General features: G+C 51.2%; 1 protein-coding gene across 2 annotated transcripts in view; it reads right to left on the bottom strand.

Annotated features, from left to right (window-relative positions):
• The window catches only part of PKNOX2 (PBX/knotted 1 homeobox 2), a 292,022-nt gene that overhangs the window by 86,853 nt on the left and 186,378 nt on the right, over window positions 1–18,791 (bottom strand). For both annotated transcript variants that reach the window (XM_040255805.1, XM_040255804.1), the window contains exon 3: window positions 16,109–16,213. The gene's annotated coding sequence lies outside the window, so the exon portion shown is untranslated. The remainder of the gene's footprint in view (window positions 1–16,108; window positions 16,214–18,791) is intronic.

The raw sequence follows: 18,791 nt of genomic DNA, 5'->3' as shown, positions 1-18,791 counted from the left end.
CTTCCAGGGAGCACCAATCTTAAATGTTCCTTGCCCAGAAAAAGCAAACGTCTGTGGGGCTGTAGGGCCAGAAGCCTCCAGAAGGGGGAGTCTGGGGGCAGAGTTTGGCGGCAGATTTTTCTTCCCCTTTTGGGGGTAACTAGCTCCAGTACTCTTGCCTGGAAAATCCATGGGTGGAGGAGCCTGGTAGACTGCAGTCCATGGGGTCGCTAAGGGTCGGACACGACTGAGTGATTTCACTTTCACTTTTCAGTTTCATGCATTGGAGAAGGAAATGGCAACCCACTCCAGTGTTCTTGCCTGGAGAATCCCAGGGATAGGGGAGCCTGGTGGGCTGCCATCTATGGGGTCGCACAGAGTCAGACATGACTGAAGCGACGCAGAAGAAGAAGGAGTTCCCTCCTGGGCTTCCCAGGTGACTCAGTGGTAAAGAATCTGCTTGCCAATGCAGGAGACATGGGTTTGATCCCTGGGTCAGGAAGATCCCCTGGAGGAGGAAATGGCTAACCCACTCCAGGATGGACAGAGGAGCCTGGTGGGGTACTCTTGACTGAGCACACTCACAGTTCCCTTCCACCTTGGGTTTGGGTTTATATACATATATATACACCTTATTCCACAGATGAGAAAGTCATCGTGAAGGCAAAGCACAAGAAGCTCAAAAGGAGGAAGACTGAGGCTAAAAAGAGGACTCTTTTGTTTGCATTCTTTTGTTCACTGTCCAATGGATGGGAAGTAGGGTCACTTTAGAAATGGTTGCAACAGCTGGTGAACTGCCCTACATGGGGCTTAAAGAGACATGGCAAGAGTAGTCGAGGGCTTCCCTGGTGGCTCAGATGGTAAAGCATCTGCCTGCAATGTGGGAAACCTGGTTTTGATCCCTGGGTCAGGAAGATCTCCTGGAGAAGGGAATGGCAATTCATTCCAGTATTCTTGCCTGGAGAATTCCATGGACAGAGGAGCCTGGCGAGCTAGAGTCCATGGGATTGCACAGAGTCGGACATAGCTGAGCGACTCACACACACACACACACACAAGAGTAGTCTGCACCCAGAAACCAGCACTATCCAGGCTGACAGATTTTTCCATCTGGAGCCTGCTGGGCTATGGAGCAGGGTCTAGAGGCCACGGGAACAATTTTCTGAGGACCCAGATGGCCTCTGCCCCTCCTCTCCTCCTCTCTGGGGTCACCACAGGCCAGTAGGCCACTGCCCTACTGCCCTCTGGGGGCTTCTCCTGCAAAAAACAGGAGGCCTTTTCATCACGGGCTTAAGTTTCCTTCCCTACGTGCTCAAGCACAGAGCCTCTGGTAACCTGACTCCGAGGGGACTGGGAGCCCACCACCACATCCGGAAGCTCTTGCTTTTCTTCACCTGCACAGGTGCCCCTTCTTCCCAGCAGCTGGGCTTGGGATGCAGAGGGTTCGGGGGGGAGCATCCCGGAGAGGAAAGTGGGGGTCTGACTTTTCTTGGCCGAGGCTCCACAGCGGGGGTGTGGGGGAACTCCTTGAGCCATCACTGGGCGCCAAGCCCTTTGGGGAACCCTGCCTTTCTGGTGCTTTGTTTGGGAGGCTGGAGGGCACGGGGGCCTCGGAGTATTTGTTTGTGGCTGGCGGCCGGCCGGGAGGCTGCTCCACACTGTCCAGAGGCCCCAGCCCTCTGTCACCGGACACCAGGGCTCTGGAGGGACACAGCCAAGACTGCAAATGGAGGACACATGAGGAACAGTTTACCACCAAGAAATCCTACATCACAGGATTGTTTTCAATGCTGAGCACCTTTATTACGGGGCAGCTAGGAAGGAAAAGGAAAAAAAAAACCCTAATGCAACACAACCCCACAGTGATATCCAGGAAGAAATCATTTGTCACTGATATCATCCAAAGGAGCTAAAACTGCCATTTTACAGAGCTCAGGGGCCGGGGGAGGCCGAGGGGTGTGAAGGACGCCCCTTAGGAATTAGGGAGGAGCAGCCTGGGAGCACTCACTCCCTCTGCCTCCTCAGCTCCCGCTCCCCAGCCCCACAAGGTGAGGCTCTGCTGGAGCCCAAACTCCAGCTCGTTGACAAACAGATGGAGAAAAAAGACCCAAGCTTGTTAGGAAGGAGCTCATTAGGACTTGTTGACAAGAAACCCATTAGAACAATTAACATTCCATTAACGGCCCGGGGCACCAAGGGGTTAACGCTGCCCAGCAGTAATTGGGCTGGGGTGCCTGGGTTGGGGGCTCAGGGCCTTCGGGATGAGAAACTGAAGTCTAATTGGGAACTCTCCGGCCAGCCGGCCCCACAGCATCAGGAGCAAGCTCCCTGACCCTGGCTGACCCTCCCCTGGAAGGCCTGAGGTGGGAGAGGGGACAAAGGGACCGGCTTCCCTGTGGCTCCCCACTGTCCTCCCCCTCCGACTGAAGGCTGGGTAGGTGGCTGGCACAGGACAGGGTGGGGAGATGTTTCCACCCTCTGGGACACCCACCCTTCTTCCTCCCTTCTCCTAAACCCCCTGGACCAGGGGAAAGGTTCTGTGTTAGCCCTGGGAAGTAAGTTTCCTCTTTTGGAGAGCTTTTCAATAATACTGCCCTCTCTTACAGAACCTCTTTGGAGATGCTAGGATCCTTGAGAGCCCAGGGCCTGAAGAGGGGTGGGGAGGGGTGGGAGGCAGCTCTGGCCCTGGGCCTGCCCCTTTCCTCCCACCTCCTGCCTTTCCTCCCCATCCCCACCCCACCCCCCATCACCCTCCCCGTTCCCACCCTCCCTCCCTCCTTCTCTCGCTCCACGTAGGAGCATCCAAGAGGCAGCACCGAGTCGCCCCCTGGCCCAGGAGCCCTCCTCTTCTGTCCCCCCACACACTGGTAGCATGCTATCATTTTCCTTTCCCTGCTCCAAGAAGAGGCTGTGGAAGTCTGGGCCTCCATTTCCTCATCTGTAAATCCCCAATGATCAGACGGAGGCTGAATTTAGGGTCAGAAAATTCGGGGTTCCACACCCAGCTCTGCCTCCTCTCTGTGACTGTCCTTTCCCTCTCCATCTGCAAAACACTAGATTATTCCCAAAACCTCTGCCCAGGGTTAGCACACCACACAAGCTCTGCTGAATAGAATGGAAACAGTTAAAGCTGGTAGCTTCGTTCTAAAGCCTCCCTCATTTGAGAGTGAAGCAAGGGGGCCCCAGAGTCCAAGGGAGGCAGGAAGCCTCTTCCACGCCCCCAGCCCAGGGGCCCCCAGGTGGCTCCCGCCCCTCCCCCAACCCCAGGCCCGCCCCTCTGAGCAGCTGCCCAGGCCAGGGTTCTGACGTCTAGACAGATTTGCAGGAGGCTGAAATAACACAGTGAACTCAGCAGGAGGGCCCGAAAGGCTGCATTAGTAACCTGGCTGGCTCAACCCAGGCAGTTCCCTTTATTTTCCTTCCGCGGAGGGCCTGGTCCAAAAGGAGTCTCCGGCCCAGCTCCCTTCCCAGAAGCAGCCTGTAGGTGGCGCCGCGGAGCCCCCCGCTTTAATTGCATTATATAATATAACCTGTTTACTAAATCATGTAATCAGTCGGTTTAGGATTTACAGCTTCGGATGTGTATAGAGAATTGGACTTTGAGTCAAATTTAAAAACAAATAAAAATGAGAGGCAGCTGTTGCTGATAGTGTGATATTCATCTTTTGGAAACAAATTCACCCCGCTGCTATAAATTATGCCTGGGGAAAAAAAATGTGTTGGTGGTGGGAAGGAGTTGGCTACGTCTCCTATGCTGGCAACTCGGAGCGATGAATCTTGAAATAACGGTGTCAACCTGTCACTGATTTCATGTGACTCTGTGGATTTATCTAAAGAAACGCAAGCATGCACGTGCACACACACTCAGACACAGACACAGACACACACACACACACACGCACACACACACACACATACACACCAGGTCTCTTTCTAACCCCCAGTAAGGGTTAGAAACCACAAGTGGAAAGCTGAGTGCCAGAGGAACTGGATGGTCCCCTATCCTTGGTGCTTGGAGTCAGCACCGGGGTGATAAGGCTTAGGCCAGTGTGGGGATAGATGGTGGGAAGGATGAAGGTGAGAGAGAGGACCCACCCATGGGTGGGAAGCTTTGAAGTGTAAGCAGGTCTGGTGGAGGTGTTTCAGATAGGTGAAGGGTCCTTGTAGAATAAAGGGAAAGGGCCAGCCCCCAAGAGCCACCCCCAACCAGCACAGCAAGTGCGGGATTTGGGCTTGCCTGTTCACCCCAGGTGCTCGGGAGCCAGGCGGAACCTCAGGGCCTGGGGGGACAGGAATGCTGTGGCCTAGTGACTGTCGCTCCCCACCCGCCCCCACCATCTTTCTGACTTTGGGGTCCTAGGGGCAGATAGAATCCTCTCAATGTGATGAGGCCAGGATCAGTGTGGGAGCCAGAAGAGTAGTCGTGTCTACACTGGAGGAAGGATTAGGATTCGCATTCAGGATCAGACTCCTCAGGCTCAATCACTGAGTTGAAGGCTGGCCGAGAGGTCACACCTCCCCCATCACCTGGGTCCCAGGGGGTCACTGCTCCGAGCACAGAGCCCAAGTCCTGGCAGAACGTCTCAGCCAGAAGGGTGACCTCCCTGGCGCCCCTCTGGTTCCTGCTTGGAACTCTCAGTGGGGAATGATTCTCTACAGTAGAGGTGACAGCCGAGACAGCAGGCAGCTCCAGCCCCCGTGGTCACCCACAGCTCTCTGCTCTGACTGCCCTTCAGCACCTCTCTGGGCAGCCCACTTGGGAGGTGGAGCCAGGTCATGACCTCTTGTGATGGTGCTGGTTTCCAAGGAACAGAGGAGCCAGTGGGTCCAGCCTGAGTTTGACCAGCCCGGCCAGTTTCAGTCACCTTGGGAGATGGAAAATCTCCCTCTCTCCACCTCTCTCTCCTCCTTCACCCTATAACCTCCCTTTGGTCTCTGGAAGAGGTCGGAACCATCTGTGGACCGTCCCAGCAGCAAGGTCCTCTCCGTGGCCTGTGGTCCTTCCTCCAGGAGCCCCCCACTCCTCCCCTCTCCCCACTCCAAGGCTGTTTCACTCTTTGTGCTGGAATAACAATATGTCTCCTCCGGGGCCGGGTCTAGGAGTCATTTCTGTGCTCAGGGACCCCAGTCTGGGGATAGGCTACAGCTTGCTTCGAGACCCAGTTCTGAGAGGAAGGGGCTTATAATCCACTCTGGAACCCTCTGCGCCCACAATGTAGTGTGTGTGCGCTGGGGTAAGAGGGGTGTTGGCAGGGCTTGTGACATTCCCTGGGTGTTGCAGGGGTGCTGAGAATCCCTGACCCACGTCAGTGGCTCTCCTCACCTCTGATTGGGTTTCCAGGGGAGGAGACCCATCCTGCCCCACTGCTTCTGACTCACAGGGTCTCCTGGCACCTCAGCACCCAGAGTTAGGGCCGTAGCTTTCTTTCCTTCATGCACCCAGTTCCCTTTACTGTTCAACTTGGTTTCAAAAAGAAATGGACCAGGGTCAGAGTTAGGAGAGCAGCCTCTGCTGTGGCCCCAGCACCTCTCCCGTCTGCTCCTGCTTCACACACAGGGACCAGGAAGTGACAGACCCCGCTTTCCTCCCTGCCTTGGCTGTCACACCTTTTCTGGCTTCAAAAAGCCGCTGATATATTTTACAAACTGAAACAGCAATTTAATTCCCCCTGATAGCGGCAATTGTCCATTAGATCTTCCTACCGAGGAGCTTAACAATAATTCCTTTCATCCAACTGCTTGCTTCTTCTTGATCTGAGAATCAATCCCATAAATAGCAGGCAAGAGTCTTCACATTACTCTCCCCCTCCAGCTTTTAGCATTTTGATGAAGATTCTCATCTCCTCTTTAAGCACTTTACAACTTGGTGATTTTTTCCCCCCTTTGGTTCCTTTAAACAAAATAAAACAAAAAAGCAGAAAGGGCGGGGGGAAGCATGCTAGCTATAAGGGTAAGCACAGCCCTGCATTCTTCTTACAGAGAAGTGGTATGTACTTTCTCCTGCTGGAAGGCAGCAATGACCTCCAGGGGTCACCTCCAATCTGCCTTCAAGCAAGTGCTGCTCTGCCCTAGAGGCCCCATTGGTCTGGTCCTAAATTTCACCCACAGCTGGGTCCTGCTTTTGCCAGTGATGCTTGACTTAGAACATAGTTTCTCTTTCTCTCCTGCCCTGTCTCTGCATCCCAGGAAAGGGAGTTGGAGGAGGCCATCGCTGGTTCCAGGCACGGAAGCCTCTCCCCAGGCCCGAGACCAGGTTTCCGCCCATCCCTTGGGTGGCTTTCGAGCCTAGAGATGGGAGTCCGCCCTCTCTTTTTCATCTCCAGCCCTCTTCATCTCTATCCAAACAGCATGAGTGGGAGAGGTGGGGAGGAATGGAGACAGGAGAGAGCTTGAGGCCTTTCATTCAATTATTTTTTCTTCTCTCTCAAACGTGCAGGCAGTCCTAGGGGTCTGGGGCAGAGGAGGGCCCTGCAGCTCTTCTGAGGGAGCAGCCGGGGTGGATTGCCAGGGCAGCTGGGAGCCCCGGCCAGGTCCCCCGGGAGCCCATCATGTGCTGCTTGTCTGCACACATACACAGAGAGAAACAAATCTAAAAATGAACCCAGGGACTGAAATCCCCCTCGACAAACCCGAATCCCAGGTTTATTATTATTTGTTGAGAGCTGACAGCAGCCACTGCTCAGGAACTGAGCTGAGAAAACAACCTGGGCTTGGGCCCCTGAGGCTTGCAGCTCAGCAGAGACAGACAAACAGCTCAGACGCTGGGGACCCCAGATGGAAGGAGAGTTTCTGCCGTCCTACCTGCCTGCTTCCTCCTATCAGTCAACTGCCTTCTCAGAGGCAGTCACCCAGGAGGCCGGCCCTCCCTGGGAGCCAGGAAGAGGAAGAATAGAAGTGAGGGGCTGGGATGGAGGTGCAAGGAGGGGTCTGGTTGGGGGAGTTCCCAGAACTAAGGGACCCAGGCACCTATCGGGCATGGCACCTGAGATGCTCTCAGATTCTCCCGGAAGCAGAGGATGCTAAGAGAGTCAGCCAGGCCCCCTTTCTCTCTGAGAAGGACTGCACCACATTATCTGGCTGGATGATATCTGATTTCATTTTTTAAAACTGCCTCCAGAGGAAAAAAAAGGGGTCAAGAATCAGGGCTATGAAAGCAAGTAGTCCTTTGGGCTCAGTTTATCATTGAAAAGCCACTCATCCCTGATACTTCCTGACTCAGCCCATAGCTGTCCTCACTCTGGGCCCTCAGTGAGCACAGAGAAAAGACAGGGGGACCCCTCAGAGTCCACAGCAATGTGGGAGGAAAGGGCACCAGCCGGGTGCCTTGGTCCTCACGGCTGTTGGGAACTAGAGCAGGTACACTGGCTCCGTGTTCCTGATCTGTCAGAAAGGGCTGCCCTGGGGGGTAAGGGAAGGGAGGATGGCATCTTCCATGTGAAAGGGGGTGATGCCAGGCAGTCATCCCTGGGTTTCGGCATCCAAGCCCCAGCTAGCAGGCAAGCCCCGTCTACCTCCCGAGAAATGGTTCCTCTGCTGTGCTTCTCTGCCGGCAAAGTCCTCTATGTTACACGACCACACCTCTGCCTGCATCAAAACTTTGCTCAAAGCCTTCTCTTCACTTTCCCTGAGGCCTTTCTTCACTTTCTACTCCTGGACCCTCCTCTCAGTGGGAGCCCTGCCGTCCGGCAGAGGGAGGGCATGTAGCATGACTTAGCACTACGTGAGTTTCTATGTCCTGGAAAGCCTACCTCCCAGTTAGGTCTCATCTTGCCCATTGACCTCTATGTTCCCAGCAGACAGGATCATGGCCTTGCCTTGCTTTTCCTTCTGGGGAAAAGGTCTTTGCAATGTGATTTTACAAGGCCCACCTCCTTATGGAGGGCTTCCCAGGGGGCTTAGTGGTGAAGAATATGCCTGCCAAGGCAGGAGATACGGGCTCGATCCCTGGGTCAGGAAGATATCCCTTGGAGAAGAAAATGGCAACAACTCCATAATTCCTGCCTGGGAAATTCCAACGACAGAGAAGCCTGGTGGGCTACAGTTCATGGGGTTGAAAAAGAACTGGATACGACCGAGTGACTAAACAACAATAACAACCTCCTTACAGAGCCTGGATAGACATAAATCTTCTTTTGGTTTATTGTTGAAATGTCAAAGAGACCAATAAATTTAAGGATATTAGATACTAGGACTTAAAGAAAGGATAAATCTTTAAGTCCTAGCAGTCATTTACACCTTAGTGAGAATGAGTTTGCTTCCCTGGAGCCAGTTTTGCCCTGGAGTGAGATGATAATCCAGAATTATTAATGACTTCCACTCAGTGAGCCCTTGCCACGCACCAGGCATTATGCTAAGCTGCTGTCACAGAGAACCCTATCTATTTTTCCCAGCAACCATAAGGTATAAGTGTGATAGTTGTCCCGTTTCAAGGATGTGAACCCTGAGGTCTAGAGTGGTGGAGAGAGGTCTCAAATGTGACACAAGGCCTGATTTCAGAGTCTGAACGTTTAACCTAGAAGTCTGGGGTGGAGGCGGGGAACACCAGCGGAGCCCTGGAAATGGAACAGGAGAAAGACAAAGGTGACTGTGCAGAAACTACCATCTGGAGTCAGGACATCCAACACAGGTGGTCCCTCACTTCCACATGCCCTGAAGGTCAAAGGGCCACATCGTATCGACACACCTAAATGTCACCCGTCTGCCAAATTTGGGCTTTTGCACCTCACTAACGGGCACATACTTTATGCCTGTGGATGGTGAGGCCTCTTAAACAGCAACTGTTCATTCCTGTCAGTCCTGTCTTCTCTGGACAACAGGGTGTGTGCAAGCAAATTCATTTAAATACTGTATTGCATTTGCTCTTATTATTGTATAAAAATGAGTAAAAGATGGGAAACAAGATGCTGCTAACACCCATGAGAAGTCGGGGCCTCACACGATGCAACCAAGACAGAGATGCTTCCGTGAGCGCTGAGAGAGGCAGGTCTGAGCCTCCGTCGGGACTCCCTGGACTGTGGGTTCAATTATGAAGGGAAAGAACAAGATTTGAGAATGACTATGAAGTGACGGAATACATGGTTGAAGACTGCATGTAACAGGTGATCACGTGTCTCAGCCGTGGGCTCAGAACCCTGGCAGCTGGTGCCAGGCGGGGGCGGGGGCGGCCTGTGCCCTGACCCCTCACCATGCAGGCAGCTCGGTGCCGGATACGACTCATGTCGGCGGGGATGCGGGCAATGTCTCCCTCCTGTGTTGCGGCCCAGAAGGGGTGGGGTGGGGAGGGAGGGGGCTTGCAGTCTACTTGCTCCCTGTGAAGTCTCTCTGCTTGGCCTTCTTTCTCCGCCCCACCCATGGTTTTCCAAGGACCACCCACAGCTGCAAAGAAGTCCCTGTTCTGGAGGGAAATATGCCGTGACTCACAGGCTAAGAGGCACCTGGCTCTATCTGCAGAAAGCCTGTCTGATGCAACAGGACTGGCTTTTATTCAGGTTAGGGGCACCCCATGCTCAATGAGCATCCCTTGACATAGCTCCCTGAGTCCTAACTTTATCCCCCTGCAAAAGCCCCTTCCAGCAAACTTTCCTTTCAGAACTGCCTCCTTCTCTCAGCCCAGAGAGGTTTCAGGCAGTTTCTGAAGGAGTGACCAGCAAAGACATCTTTGCTGGCCAGCAACGGGATTATTACCCACAGCCTCCAAAGCAGGAAGCAATTAAACAAAAGTGCAGGGGGCTTAGAGCTCTGTTCTGCGTCCCCCTGGCCCCTGCCAAGCTCTATCCCTTCAACCTCCAGCTTTGAAAAGGGGTCAGTAGTTCTCGGGTTTCTAACAGGGAAAAGTTGAGTCATATGCTGGCCCTTTCTACTGCACTCAACCAAGAAGTGTTCCATATTAGCAGTGGGTGTCTTTGAATGCTAGCCGCTTGTCCGAAAATTATAACTTGCCTCAAATGCTGCCCTTTGCAGTGACGACTCATTCCCTATCATTGTGGTCTCGGTGGAAAGAAATCCTGCCTTCATTAGAGAAACTTTGTGGACTCGAAGTTCAAGTTGTGCTTCTACTCGTGCCCCATGGAGGGCAAGGTCAGGGCAGGGAGGTGGGGAGATGGAGACAAATTCACACAGTGGACTCTAGACCTGGGGGACCAATTAGGATACTTTGATTAGAACAGAGAATGATCTTTTAGGACCTGAGCGCTTGTTGATCTGGGTATTCCAGGGTCTGGCCCGTTCAGGGAGAAGGAGTGAAGCATGCCAACTCCCAGTGTCGAGATTCTGTCCAGAGCAGGGTGGCCTGGGCAGGGCAGGAGAGAGGAGTGTGAGGTGTCTGCTCCCAGAGCCCATCCCTGGGAAAGGGAGGAGGAAAAAAGTGGGAATTCTCAGCCACAATGCCTCCCCAAGGGCACAGGTGGCCTCAGGCTGGGCAAGATCCCCGCTATCCACAAGCCTCTCTGATCTCCTTTTTAGGGCCTGGCTGTGTCAGGTCAGAGCATGTGCTCTGCAGCCCTGGGAAGAGAAGTCTGCTGTTTCTTTGTTCTGGGATTCATAAAAGTGTAAAAAAGGATCTCACCTAATGAGGCCCTTGCCGTGGTCAGGGATTATTTCACAAACCGGAGCTGTGTACACACGTGAGCTGAGATAGTCTGGGGAGTAGGGGGGTAGTGGGCAGAGGGAGATGAAGAGAGAAGGAGGCCCATGTAAGAATGATCAGGAAGGTCAAGGAGAGAAGTCCCCAACAGGATCAATGTTCAGGGGATGCTGATGAAATCTGAAGTTTCAGAGACGTGTCTGTCTCTGGGGGCTGGCCACTATGGCTGCCCTAGCTTGAGCTGAGCATTGTCTTCACTCCTTACCCTTAGCTTCTTCCTCAAGCCCAGAAGCAGTGTTGGACGCAAGGCTCCAAAGAGGACTGTTCAGAGCAGTTTGCCGGAGGGCTGGCAGAGCCGTGGTGGGTCTGACTGCTGCCTAGAGGAGAGGTACAGAGGAGAGATCCTGTCCGAGGCCACAGGCAAGTTGAGCGGGGGTCCTACCCTGAAACCAACAGTCATTTACTGAGCACCTGTTATGTTCCAGGCTCTACAAAGGGCCTTGGATGCCCCAGAAGGAGAAAACAGAGACGAGTGAAATAAATAAAGATACGAGATGAAGCAAGATAGATGACTTCAGATTTCAAGGGATCCCGAGGGCTGAGTAAGAGAAATAAAAAAGGAGCAGACCAAATCTCAAGCCTCAGCACACAGTGGTGGAAATTCAGAACTTTAAAAAGAAAAGAAATCTAAAAGTGGATTCTCACTGCCAGACTTGAAGTAAGATAGTGAAGCAGCACCTTCAGGATCTATGAGAAAATGGTGTGGAACGTGGGACTTGCTCTGAGTTCTGTCAGTCAGGTTCAAAGAGAAGATCAAGTCCGTTTTGGATACATGAGGACTCAATTTACTCCTCTCCCATCAATATAAAAATAACTAGAGGTGATAATTCAAAAAACAAAGAGGCTGGAGGAAGAAGACAGTGGAAAACAAAACAGAGCTGCAGCCCAACGGGAGGAAGGCAGCTGGAAGGATGGAGGGGTGGGCGTCAACCTGGGGGCTCAGGAGACTAGGCAGTGGCCAAGTGGTGAGGACAGGGTTCCATTCCTTTTCCTGGGGTCGAATCCCAAGAGTAAGTCCTGTGGCTGAATAACATTTCCACCTTGTTATCGACCTATACAAGGCCTGGAAAATTCAATGGACTGTATAGTCCATGGGGTCGCAAAGAGACGACACAACTGAGCAACTTTCACTTTCACTTTGGGGCTTCCCTGATAGCTCAGTTGATAAAGAATCCACCTGCAATGCAGGAGACCCTGGTTCTATTCCTGGGTCGGGAAGATCCCCTGGAGAAGGGAACGGTTACCTACTCCAATATTCTTGGGCTTCCCTTGTGGCTCAGCTTGTAAAGAATCCGCCCGCAATGCAGGAGACCTGGGTTCGCTCTCTGAGTTGGGAAGATCCCCTGGAGAAGGGAAAGGCTACCCACTCCAGTATTCTAGCCTGGAGAATTCCATGGACTGTATAATCCATAGGGTCACAAAGAGTCGGACATGACTGAGTGACTTTCACTTCACTACCAACCTATAGTCAACATGCGAAGGGAACCACAGTTATTTAACAGAATAAAAATCTTCTAAATCTTATAAAGATAGCACATAAACTATGCTAAATAGTGTAACACTGTGCACTCAGTAATATACATATTCTGTATTATATATAATACTATTGACTAAAAATAGATAAAATCAAATATAGTTTGATCAAACTAATATAAATTGGAAGGAGAAGAATGTGTGCTCGTTCCCCCAGCCTCCACAGCAGATCGTTCATAAATAAACACACACATTAAAAAGAGGGACTGAGGGGATTTCCTGGTGGTCCAGTGGATAAGACTCCAAGTTTCCACTGTAGGAGGCACGTGTTCAATACCTGGTTGGGGAACTAAGATTCCCATGCTGCCCAGAGAGGCCAAATAAATAAATAAACAAACCATCTTAAAAAAGAGGGAGACTGACACATATTGTATGACATAATAAGCAACCACGTGTGTACATGCTCAGTTATGTGACTCTTTGTGACCTTATGACTGTAGCCCGCCAGGCTCCTCTGTCCATGGGATTCTCCAAGTAAGAATAATGGGAGTGGGTTGCCATTTCTTCCTCTAGGGGATCTTCCCGACCCAGGGATTGAACCTGTGTCTCCTGCATTGCAGGTGGATTATTTACCACAGAGCCACCTGGGAAGCCCAATAAGTGACCACAAGATCAGCTAAATCAGAAACTGTTTCTTAGGGTTGACTGGATGGTGAACTAGTGGGTAGAGGTGGGGGTAAGAAGGGAGGCTTTTTAGAATACTATGCAGCAATCAAAAACAATAGACTAGATCGATTTATCTTGACCTAGAAAACTCTCCATTATGTAGCCTAGTTTAAAGCAAGTTTTTAGAACTGCATTTCACTGTGTTCAGTTAAACACCCAAACCGATAAGACGCAGTCCGTGTCCTCAAGGAACCCCACCTCTGCAGCCCCTCTCCATTCCTCTGCTCTACCCCACTGGCTTCTGCTTCTGGAACATCTCCCTCGCTCAGAATTTTGCAAGATGCAGATCTCTTTCTATGCTGGGGGAGAGCTGTTTTATGTAAGTTTCAAGTCACAAATGCAAGTTCTTGACTACAAGTTGTAAGTTCAAAGATGGACCTGGATGAAGCCGCCCAGGAGATGAAAGCTTCACGCACGAGTAACTGGCCAGGGGGAAATCAAGTGGGGAAGGGAAATCAGAATTACAGATGCCGAGGCTAAAAGGCATCTCACAGAGCTCCCACCCGCGTTTCACGTTCACAGATAAAGAACATACGTGGGGCACGATGGAAGGTCACTGTATTGAATTAGTGCCCAGAAGAGGGGGAGTTGGGCTTGTTACCAACCAGAGGCAGGAAAGAAGCCAAGAGACGCTGAAGCTGGAGCAGGGGCCTGATGCCAGGGCCCTGCAGAGGAGCCCATAGGGAGATGGTGGGGGGTGCAGTGTGTGGGGCTGGGGTCCACTTCAGGAGCTGCTCATGGAGCAGGTGGCTTGACTTTGGGGAAGACCAGGGGAAATCAGACAGGATCACACTTCCTTAGTGTCCACAGAAGCTGGAAAGAAGCAGCTTCGATGTGGGCAGGAGGGGACACGTTGGGGAGGGGCTGGGAGCATCCATCGCATGCCAGATGTGCGTGAGGTGCCCTACAGTAGTTCTGGCATTTCATCCTCACACAGGCCCTGCAAGGTAAGTGCGGTTGTCCCAGTCCATCAAGACAGTGACGGTTAGAAAACCTAAGTCTTGTAACTTGCCTCAAATCCCTCAGCCAGCAAGTGGCAGAGCTGGAGTCTGAAGCTGGGCTGCTTTGTTCCAAAGTCCCTGCTCAAGGAATCAGAGGGCATCAATCAATGTGTGGTCACTCATTGCTAGGAGGAGAGTCTTTCCCCAGCTGGGATAAATAAAGCCTTCTCACTTCCTGAATCCTGTGTATGGACTCAGGTCCTCTGCCCAATCCATGAACACCCAGGCACAACGGCTGGGTCTGGGGGACTAGGATTCACTGGCCCAGTAGGACCCTGAAAATTCCCACCTTGGAGAACAGGAGTTGGGGTTCCCTTTCTCCCAGCCCCAAGCCCTGCATTGCTTCTGAGATGTCTGCCCTGACAGCCTGCTGTGTCGGCCGTGGGAGGAGGTGCACTGGGATGGAGCATGAACACAGAGTGGAGAAGAGAAGCTGGAAGCCTGGACCCTTGGCTTTTGGTGCTCAGCTCCACACCTGCCCTCCTCCAACCACCAGGGCACCTCATTGCCCTTGCCCCCAACCCCAGATGCTGTCGGCTCCCCCATGTCTCCCCAGGCACCTCCGCCCCCATGGAGCCTCAGACTTCAGCAGGAGGCAGGCAGGCCCACGAGAGTATGTATGTCAGTTAGGGGTTGTCGTTGACACGTGGAGATCATTAACGAGGCTTATTTTTAAATTGTAATTGCAAAATGTAAATGCTCCCCAAACTGATGTGTAATTGCTACCCCCTCCACCCCAGCCCTTCCCCTCTGGTGCCAGCTTTGCAAGGAGAGAATTAGAAAATAAAAAGAGGGTGGATTATGTAAGCAAAATGATTTTAAAAAAAGAGAGCGAGAGAGCTAAGAATTTAAGTGAGACAGCTGGCGGCTCCCTGATTGCCACACTTCCAGCATTAGCTGCAAAAATTGTCCTTGCCGACTGCACCCACCCAAGCAACAGTATCAACTGTATTGAGTCCCAGAACAGAACAGACTGGCGCTCCCTTGGCAAGATGGTTCAGTGGTCAGTGTGAGTGAGTGTGTGTGTGTGTGTGTGTGTGTGTCCTCTTCAATATACATGATATTTCTAATTACCTGCCTCTCTCCTTCTTCTTCTCTTGAGGGATACAAGCTTTTGTGAGGAATCTGGCAATGATTACTGGCCCCCAAACAAAGACTGGATCCCAGGTGGAACAAGTAAAGAATCTGCCTGCCAATGCAGGAGACTCGAGAGACGTGGATTCGATCCCTGGGTCGAGAAGACCCTCTGAAGAAGGAAATGGCAACCCACTCCAGTATTCTTGCCTGAGAAATCCTATGGACAGGGGAGCCTGGCGGGCCACAGTCCATGGGGTCGCAAAGAGTCTGACATGACTGAGTACTGAGCAAATCCTGGATCACAAAGACTGGGAAGCTAGAAGATCATGGTGGCCCTAACTCATCAGGGAAACTTGGGGCCGATCTCACCATAACAGATCCAGCCCTTATCATGGCATACTGGAAAGAAAAAAGACTTGTTTTGGATAACTGGATTTCTAAACCCCTGCCTATACTGCTACTTAGGTCTGTGAGATCATCAGGTTACTTAAGGGGATTTTAAGAACCCTATCTGATAAGAGGATTAAGTGAGATTCTCTGCTTTATACTCTCTAAGGAACTAGTTCTCATAGTTCATCACACACATCTTGGATGCAGTTTCCTCTGGGTTCATCAGAAACACTGGGGGCAGGGTGTAAATTCTGTCTAAACCTAGACTCACAATTTGGGATCTCTGGTGTGAGGTCCAGGAACTGAGTTTTTCACAAACACCCCTGGAGACAAGGCTTGCTCCAGAGGGCTGGACAAGTATGACCGTCATGGGTGTAAGCAACAGCCCTTCCCTCCATAGCAACAAGAGTTTATTGTCCATGGAATATGTAGAGGGAAATAGAGCTAGGCAGGGACCAGGCATAGCTCTTGCCCCATCCTCCAGGAGCCAAGGAGAAACAGTACAGGGTTGTGTGTTCTGAGGTCATGTGCAGTGTCAGCTAACGTTATGGGCTGCTTCTCAAGGTTTTCAGAAGAAAAGACAATCCGCCTGGAGGGCTTGCTAAGCATTAGTCACTCCGTAGCCCATCAGGCTCCTCCATCCATGGGATTCTCCAAGCAAGAATACTGGAGTGGGTAGCCATTCCCTTCTCTAGGGGATCTTCCCAACCCAGGGATCAAACCTGGGTGTCCTGCATTGCAGGCATTCTTTACCATCTTGAGTCACCAGGGAAGCCTGGAGGGTTTAACCACGTGTTAAAGGATGGAGAACGTTTCTTACTGTTCGGTGATCCCGGCGGCCTCTGGGATGGCCCTCAGGGCACTCAGTCCTCTCCTCACTTCCAGCTGGGCCAGCAATCCTTGCTGTTGGCCAGAACCAGCACACCTGTGAGAAAGGGCAGAGCAGAGCTCAGAAAGGAAGGCTAGAGGCGCAGGGATAAAGGGGGACCCCACTCTGTGCCCCCTCCTCCCAGGCTGGTGGTGAAGGGTACACTTTGTGTGCTCTGCAGACCTCCTACTACATGATCATTCAAGCCCCTCTCCTCATTGGGTATTCGGACCCACCGAGCCGTGTTAGAGCCCAGCCCTTGTCTTGGCGGGAAATATCCTGTGGTTGCCCATCTGGTCTCCTGGCACCAGACAGCCCCTCTGCCCCAAGTGTGGTCAGGTCACTGAGTGATTTGTGAAGCCTGGGGAAGCACAGCCGGCTTCTTGCTTTAAACTGTAAGGAACTCAGAGAAAGAGTGGCAGTTGACACCTGCTCAGATGTGTGGAGGAGTTTCAGATGATTTCTCGTCGGACGGGCTTCATCTGGGGGTCTGAAGACTGATGAGTGGGAGGAGGGCACTGGTGGGCAGCAGGAAGGAAGAGTCAGAAGGGCAAAGGACCCAAAGCAGTGAAGAACAGCCTTGACCTAAAGGGGGCGTCAGCTGCATGACTTACTTATTTATCATTAGATTTGTTGGTAGTCACTCAGTCGTGTCTGACTCTGCGACCCCATGGACTGCAGCATGCCAGACTTCCCTGTCGTTCACCGTTTCCCAGAGTTTGCTCAAACTCATGTCCATTGAGTTGGTGATGCCATCCAACCATCTCATCCTGTGCTGCCCCCTTCTCCTCCTGCCCTCAATCTTTCCAAGCATCAGGGTCTTTTCCATGTGACCCTATGGACTGTAGCCCACCAGGCTTCTCTGTCCATTGAATTCTCCAGGCAAGAATTCTCAAGGCAATTCTCCTGCATTGTAGAAGGACTCTACCATCTGAGCCACCAGAGAAGACCATAATTAGATTCAGTTCCGTTCAGTTGCTCAGTCATGTCCAACTCTTTGTGACCCCATGGACTGCAGCATGCCAGGCCTCCCTGTCCATCGCCAACTCCTAGAGTTTTCTCAAACTCATGTCCATTGAGTCGGTGATGCCATCCAATCATCTCATCCTCTGTACTCCCCTTCTCCCTCTGCCTCCAATCTTTCCCAGCATCAGGGTCTTTTCCAATGAGTCAGTTCTTCGCATCAGGTGGCCAAAGTATTGGAGCTTCACGCTTCAGCATCAGTCCTTCCAATGAATATTCAGGACTGATTTCCTTTAGGATGGACTGGTTGGATCTCCTTGCTGTCCAAGGGACTCTCAAGAGTCTTTTCCAATACTACAGTTCAAAAGCATCAATTACTTGGCACTCAGCTTTCTTTATGGTCCAAGTCTCACATCCATACATGACTACTGGAAAAACCATAGCTTTGACTAGATGGACCTTTGTCAACAAAGTAATGTCTCTGCTTTTTAATATGCTATCTAAGTTGGTCATAGTTTTTCTTCCAAGGAGCAAGGGTCTTTTGATTTCATGTCTGCAGTCACCATCTGCAGTGATTTTGGAGCCCAACAAAATAAAGTCTCTCACTGTTTCCACTGTTTCCCCATCTATTTGCCATGAAGTGGTGTGACCAGATGCCATGATCTTAGTTTTTTTGAATGCTCAGTTTTAAGCCAGCTTTTCCACTCTCCTTTTTCACTTTCATCAAGAAGCTCTTCAGTTCCTCTTCACTTTCTGCCATAAGAGTGGTGTCATCTGCATATCTGAAGTTATTGATATTTCTCTCGGCAATCTTGATTCCAGCATGTGCTTCATCCAGCCTGGCATTTCACATGATGTACTCAATTCCAGTTGAGCTGTTTCAAATCCTGAAAGATGATGCTGTGAAAGTGCTGCACTCAATATGCCAGCAAACTTGGAAAACTCAGCAGTGGCCACAGGACTGGAAAAGGTCAGTTTTCACTCCAATTCCAAAGAAAGGCAATGCAAAAGAATGCTCAAACTACCGCACAATTGCACTCATCTCACATGCTAGTAAAGTAATGCTCAAAATTCTCCAAGCCAGGCTTCAGCAATACGTGAACCGCGAACCCCCTGATGTTCAAGCTGGTTTTAGAAGAGGCAGAGGAACCAGAGATAAAATTGCCAACATCCGCTGGATCATGGAAAAAGCAAGAGAGTTCCAGAAAAACATCTATTTCTGCTTTATTGACTATGCCAAAGCCTTTGACTGTGTGGATTACAATAAACTGTGGAAAATTCTGAAAGAGATGGGAATACCAGACCACCTAACCTGCCTCTTGAGAAATCTGTATGCAAGTGAGGAAGCAACAGTTAGAACTCGACATGGAACAACAGACTGGTTCCAAACAGGAAAAGGAGGACGTCAAGGCTGTATATTGTCACCCTGCTTATTTAACTTCTATGCAGAGTACATCATGAGAAACGCTGGGTTGGAAGAAACACAAGCTGGAATCAAGATTGCCGGGAGAAATATCAATCACCTCAGATATGCAGATGACACCACCCTTATGGCAGAAAGTGAAGAGGAGCTAAAAAGCCTCTTGATGAACGTGAAAGAGGAGAGCAAAAAAGTTGGCTTAAAGCTCAACATTCAGAAAACGAAGATCATGGCATCTGGTCCCATCACTTC

The sequence above is a fragment of the Oryx dammah genome, unplaced genomic scaffold, assembly GCF_014754425.2.
Source record: "Oryx dammah isolate SB20612 unplaced genomic scaffold, SCBI_Odam_1.1 HiC_scaffold_15, whole genome shotgun sequence".
Taxonomy (NCBI): domain Eukaryota; kingdom Metazoa; phylum Chordata; class Mammalia; order Artiodactyla; family Bovidae; genus Oryx; species Oryx dammah.
Note: the sequence above shows the minus strand (reverse complement) of the source record. Positions and strands in the feature narration are given on the sequence as shown.